This window comes from Capsicum annuum, chromosome 4 (genome assembly GCF_002878395.1).
Source record: "Capsicum annuum cultivar UCD-10X-F1 chromosome 4, UCD10Xv1.1, whole genome shotgun sequence".
Classification (NCBI taxonomy): Eukaryota; Viridiplantae; Streptophyta; class Magnoliopsida; order Solanales; family Solanaceae; genus Capsicum; species Capsicum annuum.
The window spans coordinates 34,946,113-34,958,189 of NC_061114.1; positions in this window are offsets into that span (position 1 = coordinate 34,946,113).

Below are 12,077 nucleotides of genomic sequence, written 5' to 3' on the forward strand. Positions count from 1 at the left end.
TCTTGTTATATATTGGAAATTCATTCACGACTAGCTATATTACGTTCTATTTGGCTAAGCAAAAGGGGTGGTCTCTGATCCTCGACGGACTTTAATACCCGTCTCAGCCAGTCCCTAGTTCGGGTCGTGATAACTTTAATACATCACATAAACATTAAGATCTATCTATTATCAATAAATTTCCACCATATTCATCTACACACTTCTCTTATTTTTCCCCATTTCATTAAGCTCATTCATAAATACTATGGAAAGGAATATTTCCTATCATACATGATAAAATTTAAGCACATTTTTCTTTCCTCCCAACCACACCACATCAATTCTTCTTAAACACCAATAGAAACATACTATGGGGCTTCATTTTCACCTTTTTCTTCTTCAATTTCAAACTTTTAACCAACTTAATTTTACAGTAAAGCTCTAAGGATCATTGGATTTAATTAAGGTTAATCAAAGAAAGGGAACATGCTACATATAAGGCTACCAATGAACACATGCTAAAGGCTCAATATAACTAGCTAGGCTTATGCACAAGGGTAAGTGAAGGAGGATATAAAACCAAGCTATCAAAGAATTAGCAATATCATCTCCTAAAACCACACTCTTTATTTTACTTTGCACATACACTAGAAAAGTTATAGATATTAAATAAAATAAATAATACACACCAACCTCATATCATATATGACACAAGATCAAATCAAGTAAGAGCATCATAGAATCTCAACCAAGCATTAACACGAATCTGACATTAGGCCAACAATATTGAAGAGTCATAAATTGTAAGACCCTGTAAAAGTACTAGTATAATTCAGTCCTATATAGCATGTAAAGGGGGGGGGGTCCCAAACTTAGAAATTTTAGCTAAGTGTTTATACTTAGAATCATTTTTAGCCTTTATAATTTAATGATCTTATTTTTGATCTCGATGACCTTAGAATGTAAATTTTAAAGTTGATTCATGATTAGGGATGTCAATAGGTGTTCTTAGATGAGTTTCAGACATTTGAGATGTCATTTGATGCATGTTTGAATGACTAAAATAGTTAATCAATGTAATCTCCCTGTGATACATCAATGATCGCATCCCTAAAATAGTAAATCAATGCGAACTCGATGTAGCGTGTTGCCTATCACGTTGACACCAATGATGCGGCACATCGGGCTGCGCATCGCTGGGCATATTTTTCTTTAATAAAGTCCACATTTAAAAGGTATTCAAGTCAATTTCCCCACTTTTATTCAGCTCTAAAACATTAAATTAAGCTATCTTAAGGGAAATATCACTCACTGTTTCTCAAATCCTCTTAAGAACAAAACCCTAGGTCATTTAATTTCAAGTACAAGCTTTAAGAATGCACCAAAAATTTTCACAAATTTAATTATCAAGGTATGTTAGGAATTCATCCTTGGGTTTCCTTCTACCCTTGGAGCTCAAGAACCTTTTTTTTAATTACAAGTTTATTGATTTCATGATGTACATGTTTAAATTGGATTGTGTTCATGTATTAAATTAATTAGCAAGTATGTAGAATTATGTTATCCTCATGTTAAACCCTTGAATTTACAAGTTTAATGTTGTAACCATTATGTTTATGTCTTGATGAACTCCATGTGAATTAATTATGCTCCCCAAGTGTTTGATAGAATGCATATGTGAATTGAATAGGTAACTCATGACATGATTTCATGTGGTCCCATTCATGTGTAAATTTATGCCTCTCAAGTGTTTGACAAAATATCTAAATGAATGAATGGTGAATAAGTAATTAATGTAATGCTTTCAGGATGTTGCCATGTTTTTCTATTTATGCTATCGAGTCCTGGGGGTATTCAATACCTGAAAATCTTGTTGTTTACCAAGAATTATAGTAGAAGTAGAATAGTCTCAGTAACATCACGAACAGTAGTACTCAGTAAGATATAGAATTTAGTGAACTCATTCTAGTACGGTCAGTTAATATGATCAGTAACAGTATAGTCAAGCCTAGTACAGTCTTGTGATCAGTCCAGTGTCTATTCAGTTGGGAGTAGGATTCAGAATTGAGCAAACCTAGGGATGGGGGATCACCTTCTAGTTGAGGGTATGATCTTTAGTAGAAGTACATTAGTTCTAGAACTATGTAGCTAGTGTAGGTTGAATATATCAACTTGCCAGTTGAGGGTTGATAAAGTGTTCACCTTCTAATTGAGGGTAACATATATCTCACTTTCTAGATAAGGGTGATTGTTTAGTGGATTCACATAGCCATTGTTAGTACCCGTGGCATGGTTCTAACACCCTTCCAACTGGGGTCACAAGTTGGAACCCAAAATTAGTTTATAATCGGGGTATGTTGGTTAGATGAACACTCCCACATTTTTAGTTTCAGACTCAGTATAGAACTCAGTTTAGTTCTACAGAATTAGGACTATCAGAAATAGTCACCAGTTATTAGTAATATAGTTATTAGTAGTATCTCAGATATAATATATATATATATATATGTATGTGTGTGTGTGTGTGTATGTATATACACAATATTGCATAATCATTATATACAATAGTTTTAGTTATCCATGTACTTTCATTCAATTATGTTTATATCATTCAGTCAGTTACTGTTCATGTATATGAGCCCATTTATTTTAGCCTCACCTCATCTAGCATACCAATATATTTAAAGTACTGATGCATGCTCTTTCTTTTGTGCTATGATATCTCATATCATAGGTTCAAACACACGAGGTCCCGACCGTACTTAGTAGCTTAAGTTACCAGCAGCAGATATAGTGGTGAGCCCTTATATTTTAAGGAAAGAGTTATTATTTTAGCATTTCAGTAGTTCAGTATGTTAAGTAGTCGGATTTAGTTGGGGAATTATCCTATTAACTCCATATTCTGACAGTTAGAGGCTTTTAGACTAGACCCTTCCAGACAGATGCTCAATTTTTTAGTATTACTATCAATATTTAGTATTTATTATAGTATTTTAAGAACCTTATGGAATTTTAGTTATATTTCTGCATATGTTATCAGTATCAGCAGGTACTAGTCATGGGTTAGCTTGTGGTCCTTCAAGATTATAAGCACCGTATGATGTTCAGGGTATAGACTCAGGGCATTACAAACTTGGTATAGAGCTTATGGTTCAATAGATTCCTAGAGAGTGTTAAATCTACTTAAAGTAGAGTCTTGTGCATACGTGTGTAGTGCGCCAAACTTATGGACAAAAGTCTATAAGGTAGTTTTTTGAAAAGTTTCCCTTCTTTTAGTATTTATGTAGTGTGAGTGAGGATGAGCTCAAGTTAAACTCTTTGTCTAATTCAAGTTTTCCTTCCGTTTACAAAATATAACTTCTAAAAAGACTAACAAAAGAAGAACTGGATACCATCCTATACCTCTACCTATTGAGGCAGATCCCCTAGATAGTCATGTTACTAATGCAGAATTCAGAGTAGCTTTAACCACTATAGCCCATCCTATAGCAGCCTAGAATGAACTCCCAACTATTGTTTAGGACTACCCAGTGGCCAATACTACTGCAGCTAGAATTTAGGACTTCACCCGAATGAACCCTCCATTATTTTTAGGGTCTAAGTTTGAAGAGGACCCATAGGAATTCCTTGATATAGTGCAGAAGGTCTTAAATATTATGGGGTAACTGCTACTGAGTGTTGAGTTAGCTACATATCAGTTGCAGGATGTAGCTCATACATAGTTTAAGTAGTGAAAGTCAGATAGGGCCTCAGATACAGGGCTATAGAATGGGAATAGTTTACTACTGCCTTCCTAGATGGGTTCTTTCTATTGGAGTTGAGGAAATCTAAGGTGTTAGAATTCATTAACTTGAAGCAGGCCAACATGACAGTGAAAGAGTACTCTATCAAGTTTACTTAGTTAGACAGATATGCTCCTCATGTAATAGCCAATAGTAGATATAAGAAGAGTAAGTTTATGCCTGGTGTGTCTAACAGTATGGTCAAGGAGTGTAGGACTGTGATGCTGATCAAGGAGATGGACTTAGCTAGATTGATCATCCATGATTATCATATAGTAGAGCAAAATACTAAGGAGAGGGGGAGGGAGAGCAAAAGGATTATATTAGCTAGCTTCAACTTTACTCAACCTAAGTTAGAGGGGGGTAATCATCCTTAGTTCTGCTCAAAATCTTCAGTTCAAACCCCTTCCTCAGCCATTTCTCTAGTGCCTAAGTTCAGAAATGGTAATAAAGATAGGGCACCAGGCTCTAAGTCTCAGGATAGTCTTAGCAGTTCTCGAATAAATCATTTTTGCCAGAAGCGTAGAAGAAACCATCAGGGTATCTGTAGAGCTAGCAATGATATGTGTTTTGAGCGTGGCAAGCTAGGTTATAGAATCAGAGATTGTCTTTAGTTAGGTTCACAGGGTCAGTACAATCTGACTCTAGCTCAGTCCAGTCACCCGTCTGGGTAGGGTGTCGCTTCCAGTGCCACCAGTGGGTAACACCCTAATAGACTCTATACACGTCAGTCCCGGCAAGATTAGAAAAGTTCTCCTGATGTGGTCAGTGGAAATTTATAAGTTTATCATTTACATGTTTATGCTTTACTAGATCCATGAGCTTCTTTATCCTTTGTAACTCCTTATATAGTAGTTGACTTTGGAGTCAGTCTGGAAATCCTAACAGAGCCCTTCTTAGTGTCTACCCTAGTGGGTAAGTTTATCATAGCCCAACGGGAATACAGGAACTGATTGTTATGGTATCTCAAAAAGTTACTTCAATAGACTTAGTAGAGTTAGAGATGACAAATTTTGACATCATTCTCAACATGGATTGGCTTCATTAATGCTATGCTTTAGTTGACTATATAAATAGAGTTGTCCATTTTTATTTCCTAAATGAACCTATCCTACAATGGAGGGTTAGTACTTCAACACTTAGGGGTCAACTTGTTTCCTATCTTAGAGTAAGAAAAATAATATCTAAGGGGTGTGCCTATCATCTAGTTTGAGTTAAAGACTCTAGTTTTGAGACCTTCTTCTAGATACTTAGCCTATCTTTATTTCACCATACAGAATGGCTCCAATAGAACTCAAAGAAGTTAAAGAGCAGTTAAAAAACCTTCTAGATAAGGGATTTATCAAACCTAGTGTTTCCCTGTGGGGCGCACCAATTGTATTCGTATGTAAGAAAAATGGCTCTCTTAGAATGTGTATTGATAACCGTCAATTGAGCAAAGTCACAATCAAGAACAAGTTTCCACTTCCAAAAATTGATGATTTATTTGACCAAATTTAGGGTACCGGTTACTTTTCTAAGATAGACCTCAGATCAGGCTATTATCAGCTCAGACTTAGAGAATGTGATATTCTAAAAATAGCTTTCGAAATTCGGTATGGTCACTAAGAATTTTTAGTTATGTCATTTGGTCTTACCAATGCACCAGTAGCTTTCATAGACTTGATAAACTGCGTGTTCAAGCAGTAATTAGACATGTTTGTCATAGTCTTCATAGATGACATTCTTATCTACTTCCGCAGTGAACATAATCATGCATACAATCTCAAAATAGTATTACAGACCCTTAGAGCCCATCAGTTGTTCGCCAAGCTCTATGTTAGATAAAGGTATGCAGTTCACCTCTTACTCTTGGGAAGCCTTCTAAAAGGATCTTGATACCTAAGTTTACCTCAGTACATCCTTCCACCCTCAGACAGATAGTCAAATAGAAAGGATAATTCAAACTCTAGAAGATATGTTAAGAGTATTTGACATTGACTTTTAGGGTAGTTGGGATGACCACTTGCCTTTGATTAAGTTTGTACATAATAACATCAATCATTCCAGTATTTAGATAGCTCCGTTTGAGGCACTTTATGGGTGGAGATATAGGTCTCCCATTGGTTTTTCTGAGGTAGGAGAGACTGCGTTAGCAGGGCCTGACTTGGTGTTTGACGCCTTAAAGAAAGTTTAGTTGGTCAGGGAGATGCTTAAGATAGCTCAGAGCCAATAGAAATCATATGTAGATGTGAGAGAAAAAGATCTCGAATTTGATATTAGAGATTTTATGTACATGAAAATATTTCCCATGAAGGGAGTAAAGAGGTTTGGCAAGAAGAAGAAGCTCAGTCCACGATATGTCAATCTTTATAGAATTCTCAGCCATTTTGAAAAGGTAGCTTACGATCTTGAGTTGCCTTTAGACTTAGGTTCAATACACCCAGTGTTTCACGTCTCTTAACTAAAGAAGTGCATAAGTGACCCAGTAGTTGTAGTCCCTAAAGAGAGTATAGATGTTCAGAACAATCTCTATTATGAGGAAGTCCCAGTCGAAATTCTTGATCATCAGATTACCAGACTAAGGAACAAAGAAGTTCCTTTGATCAAAGTTCTTTGCCGGAATCAATCCATTGAGGGAGCTGCTTGGGAAGAAAAAGCATATATGCAAACCAAGTATCCCCACCTCATCTCCATAAACTAAAACTCAACTCAAGGTAACAACCTTTATTAGATTTACTCAGTTCTATGCTCATATTTCCTTTACAAACTTGGAATCAATTACCGTTGAGTAGTTTTCCCATGACAGTCATGCATCCATGAATCAGTTCAGTCATGTAATCATGCTTTAGTTATGCATATTCAGTGTGAAAACTCAGTTGATCAGTAGTTTCAGTCATGTAATCATGTTTCAGCTGTGCATGTTTAGTATGTAAACTCAGTCTATCAGTATTATTAGCTTAATCAGTCTCATTCGAGGAGGAATGTTCCCAAGGGAAAGATAATGTAAGACCCCGTAAAAGTCCTAGTCTAATTTAGTCATATATAGCATGTAAAAAGGGTGTCCCAGACATAGAAATTTCAGCTAAGTGTTTATACATAGAATCATTTTTAGCGTTCATAATTCGATAATCTTATTTTTGATCTTGACAACCTTAGAATGTCGGATATCAATAGGTGTTCTCGAATGAGTTTTAGATTTTTCAAACGTCGTTTGAGGCATGCTTGAATGACCAAAATAGTTAGTCAATGCAATATCCCCGATATGCATCGATGATTGTGTTGCTAAAATAGTGAACTGATGAGAACTCAATGCAGCGCATCACCTACCACATCGACACCAACGATGCAGTTCGTCGGTCTGCACATCGCTGAGTGCATTTTTCTAAAATTAAGTCTGCATCCAGAGGGGTATTTAAGTCAATTTATCCACTTTTATTTAGCCCTAAAACACGAAACTAAGCTATCTTAAGGGAAAAATCACTCTCTCCCTCAAATCCTCTCAAGAACAAAACCCTAGGTCATTTAATTTCAAGTCCAAACTTCAAGAACACACCAATGATTTTAACGAATTTAATTACCAAGGTATGTTAAGTGTTCATCCTTGGGTTTCCTTCCACCCTTGGAGTTCAAGAACCATTTTTTAACTACAAGTTTAATGATTTTGTACTGTACATGTTTGAATTGGATTGTGTTCATGTATGTATTGATGTTTGATTTTAAAATCAAGATTCATTACAAGTTTCAAGTGAATTAATTATCATGTATGTATAATTATGTGATCCTCATGTTTTAACCCTTGAATTTGCAAGTTGAAAGTTGTATCCATAAAGTTTATGTCTTGATGAATTCCTTGTGCATTAATTAAGCTCCCCAAGGGTTTGATAGAATGAATATGTGAATTGAATAGTGAACTCATGATATGATTTCATGTGGTCTTATTTATGTACAAAGTCATGCCTCTCAAGTGTTTGACCAAATGTCTAAATGAATGCATGGTGAATAAGAAATTAATGTAATGCTTTCAAGATGTTTTCGTGTTTTGTTATTGATGCTATCGAGTCCTGGGGGAAGTCAATACCCAAAAATCTAGATGTTTACCTAGAATTACAGTAGCTATAGAATAGTCTTAGTAACATGACGAACATTAGTACTCAGTCAGTTATAGAACTCAGTAAACTCAATCCAGTTCAAACAGTTAACACGATCAGTAAAAGTTTAGTCAAGCCTAGTACAGTCTAGTGATCAGTTTCGTGTCTATTCAGTTGGGAGTAGGATTCAGTACCAAACAAACCTAGGGATAGGGCCTCACCTTCCAGTTAAGGTTGTGATCTTTAGTAGAAGTCCCTTAGTTCTAGAACTATGTTTCCAGCATAGGTTGAATATATCAACTTGCCAGTTGATGGTTGATAAATTGTTCACCTGCCAGTTGAGGGGAACACATATCTCACCTGCCAGATAAGGGTGATTCTTTAGTGGATCTGTATAACCATTATTAGTACCTGTGGCACAGTGCTAAAAACCTTCTATTGGGATCACAAGTTGGACTCCAACTCAGTTTATAATCGGGGTATGTCGGTTAGATGGACACTCTCATAGTTTCAGTTTAAGACTCAATATAGAACTTAGTTTAGTTCTATAGAATTAGGACTATAAGAAACAGTCACCCAGTTATCAGTATAACAATTATGAGTAAACTCAGATATCAGTCACTCAATTATTAGAACTCAGTATTCAGTTTCAGTATGATCTTAGATACAATATATATATATATGCACAGTCTTGCACAATCAGTATTTATAGTAGTTTCAATTATCCATGTACTCTCATTTAGTTATGTTTATATTATTTAGTTGGTTACTGTTCATATATATGAGCCGATATATTTCAGCCTCACCTCATCTAGCATACCATTTTATTCAATGTATTGACGCATACTCATTCTTTTGCACTATGATATCTCATATCATAGGTTCAGACGCACGGGCTCCTGTCCGTACTTAGCAACTCAGGTTATCAGGAATAACTATAGTAGTGAGTCCTCATATTTTGAGGACAAAGTTACTATTTTAGCATTTTAGTAGTTGAGTATGTTTAGTATTTAGAGTTAATTGGGCACTTGACCCATCGACTCTATATTCAAACAGTTAGAGGCATTCAGACTAGACCATTTCAGACAGATGTTCAATTTTTTAGTATTTCTATAGTATTGTGTATTTATTTTAGTATTTTAAGAATCTTATGGTGTTTCAGTTATATTTTCATAGATGTTATCAGTATTATTATTACAATAGGTACTAGTCATGGTTAGCTGATGGTCCTCCGGGATTGTAAGCGCCGTCTGACATCCAGGGTGTAGACTCAAGGCGTTATATAAACAAGAGCCTAGGTATCTCAAAAGTAGTTATTCACACAATCAACATGCTTTCACATACAAATCAACTTGCATCATGCAATCCTACATAGAACCAACAAGAACATCTCACTTACCTAATATAAAAATTTAAAATTTGCTCCTAAAAGGAAAAAGTATATTGGGTTCAAGGGGCACCCTCGAGGAGAAGAACAAAAAAGAATAACCACAAGGTGGGTGAAATGTGCCCCTACTGAACTAACATCCACAAAATAAATACTAGACTCAAATAAAGAGAAAATATTTTTTGTAATTTTTCAAATTTAACCCAAAAATAACCTAAGAAACAATTAAACATTAAGACCCTACAACATCACTTCACCTGAAACCATGAGAATTTCCCCACACTCACTTAAAACATTCTTTGTCCCCAAAGAAAACTTAAAAGTAGAGATAGAAATATTCCTTGAGGCCTGTCATCCTAGCTAGTAGAATCTTCTTACATCAAGAGGGTCCGAGGACCCCACACTTAGTCTCTGCCATGCTTCTTAGCTCAAGTATTTTGTACTTAGACTTTCCATCAAACTATGACTCAACAAAAACAAAAACTACGTGAAGCAAAAACTAAAAATATGACAAATAAAATACCTACCTTAACTCGGGTTGCCTCCTAAGCAGTGTCTGATTTCGTGTCGAAACATGATTCATATCACTAAAACTCAACCATATTTCTTCACCTTCTTCCTCCTACTAAGAGGCCATATTCTCACTCATTTCTTACCTCTTAAATGTGAACTCTCAAGGTCATCATCTTTTCCAGTAATAGATTTTTCAGGATCATCAATCATCATCACTCCAGAGCATCATCACTCAATGAGATAGTCCAAAGAAGTCTTTGGGAAGATGGATTTAGTGGTTTGTAGACTTTGATAACAACCTCTTTGTTATCCAGTCTCATTTTAAGAGTGCCTTCTCTTACATCTATTAGTGCTCTTCCCATTGCTAAGAATGGACATCAGATAATGATCAACACCCTTTAATTTGCATCATAATCCAAAATAATAAAGTTAATAGGGATAATAAACTTACCAACCTTAATGAGTATGTCGTCAATTATTCCTTTGGTATTGACCTTCGTTCGGTCTGCCATTAAAGTTCCACAGAGCATTATCTTGGTTTCCCCAAATACAGAGCTTTGAACATTAATAAGGGCATCAAAATTAGTCTCGCCCTCAAATAATTAAAGAATGGAACACATTACTACCATCAATTTATAGGGAAAGGGTGAAACTTTCTAGGTCCTTAAGCTTCTTGGGCATTTTTCTTATTATCATCAAGTTGTACTCTTCAGTAAATTCCACAGTCTTAACATCCTGCAGTTTGATCTTATTGTTTACCACATTCTTCAAGCACTTAGCATACTTGGGCATTCCCTGCAAAACAACTAAAAGAGGAAGGTTAAAGTGAAGCTCTCTAAACATGCCAAAGAACTTATTTAAGAAGTCATTCTCCTTGGATTTCTCAAGCCTCTACAGGAATGATGGTGATGGCCTTTCATTTACTTGATTGGTAGCTTTAGTTTTTGGGTACTTAGACTTTCCTTAATTATCGTCATCTTTAGTTGCAACCTGTTATGGAACTAACTCTACCAATACCTCTAAATTTTTCCTTGGAGGTTGGTCAATAATATCCTTACCACTCCTCAAGGTGATTTCCATTACTTGTTTTAAATTTTCTATGGTGTCATTTGGCAAAACACCTTGGGGCCTGGTATTTTGTGCTTGAGCTAGTATCATCAATCATTTCTCTAACTACTTCTTAGCTACTTGCTAAATTTTTATTTTAGTATCCACTTCTTCTTGCTTATCCAGTATCTTCTTTAAAGTTTCCTCAATGTTATTGGCATATGCACTATGTTGCTGATGTGTATTATTTCCCCATGCATAATTTGGCTGAGTCTACCACTTTTGTTTTTAGGCATTACCATAAATTGACATTAGTGCATTGCCTATAAAGTTTATAGACTCTGAACTTGCACTACAAAAGTCTGTAGAGTGGCCACTAATGCCACATATCTCACACCATGTTGGAGTCTGTTATACCACATTCACTTGTGCCTAAGTCTATTGTATACCCAACTTCCTAATTTTTTATGGCTGACAATTGTGTGGCTAAGGCTATTATACTATCAACTTCAATAATTCCCATAACCTTTTTCAACAACCTATAAACATCATTATAGTTAAGTGCTTCAAAAAATGTGTGAGCTAAAACCTCAGTGAACTTTCGGTGATGTGGACAGTCCCCCCAAAAAAAGATTTAAACCTCTCCTAATCATAATATAGGTTCTTGTATGGCTTCTACTTGAAGCTTAATATTTCAATGTGTAATCTTGTAGTCCTGCGGAATAAAAAAATACCTGAGGGATTTTTGGGATAAATCATCTCATGTTGTGATTGAACTTTCCATCTTAGTGTTCAGGCACTTCTTTGCTTCCCCAAGAGTGAAAAAGGGAAGAGTGTCAGCCTCATGTAATCCGTTGACACACCTATGGGGATAAATATGTCACTAATCTGCAGAAAATTTTGTAACTGGACTTGTGGATCCTCATGTGATAGCCAAGTAAACTATCCACAGCTGTGCTGAAGTTGCACCATATTCTGCATTAATTCTAATCTACCTCTGGTTTCCAGTCTATAGATACGAAGGTGAAATTAGTCAAAAGTGGGATTGCCACTTCAAAAACTATCCTACGGGCTGGTGGATCTTCAGCCATAGGTGTAGGATAATCTTCCTCATCTTAAATTTGTAGGATTCTGTAGATAAGTACTGATTCTCTCCTTCATTAGTGTAAGCATTGCTCCAGTTTGGGGTATGGTTCAACCAACACCCTATCCTTTTCTAGCTTGCTAGCTTATTAAACCCGTACGTTCAAATCAAGAAACTAAGATCAAATGAATAGCACTAACAAAATAAAAAAC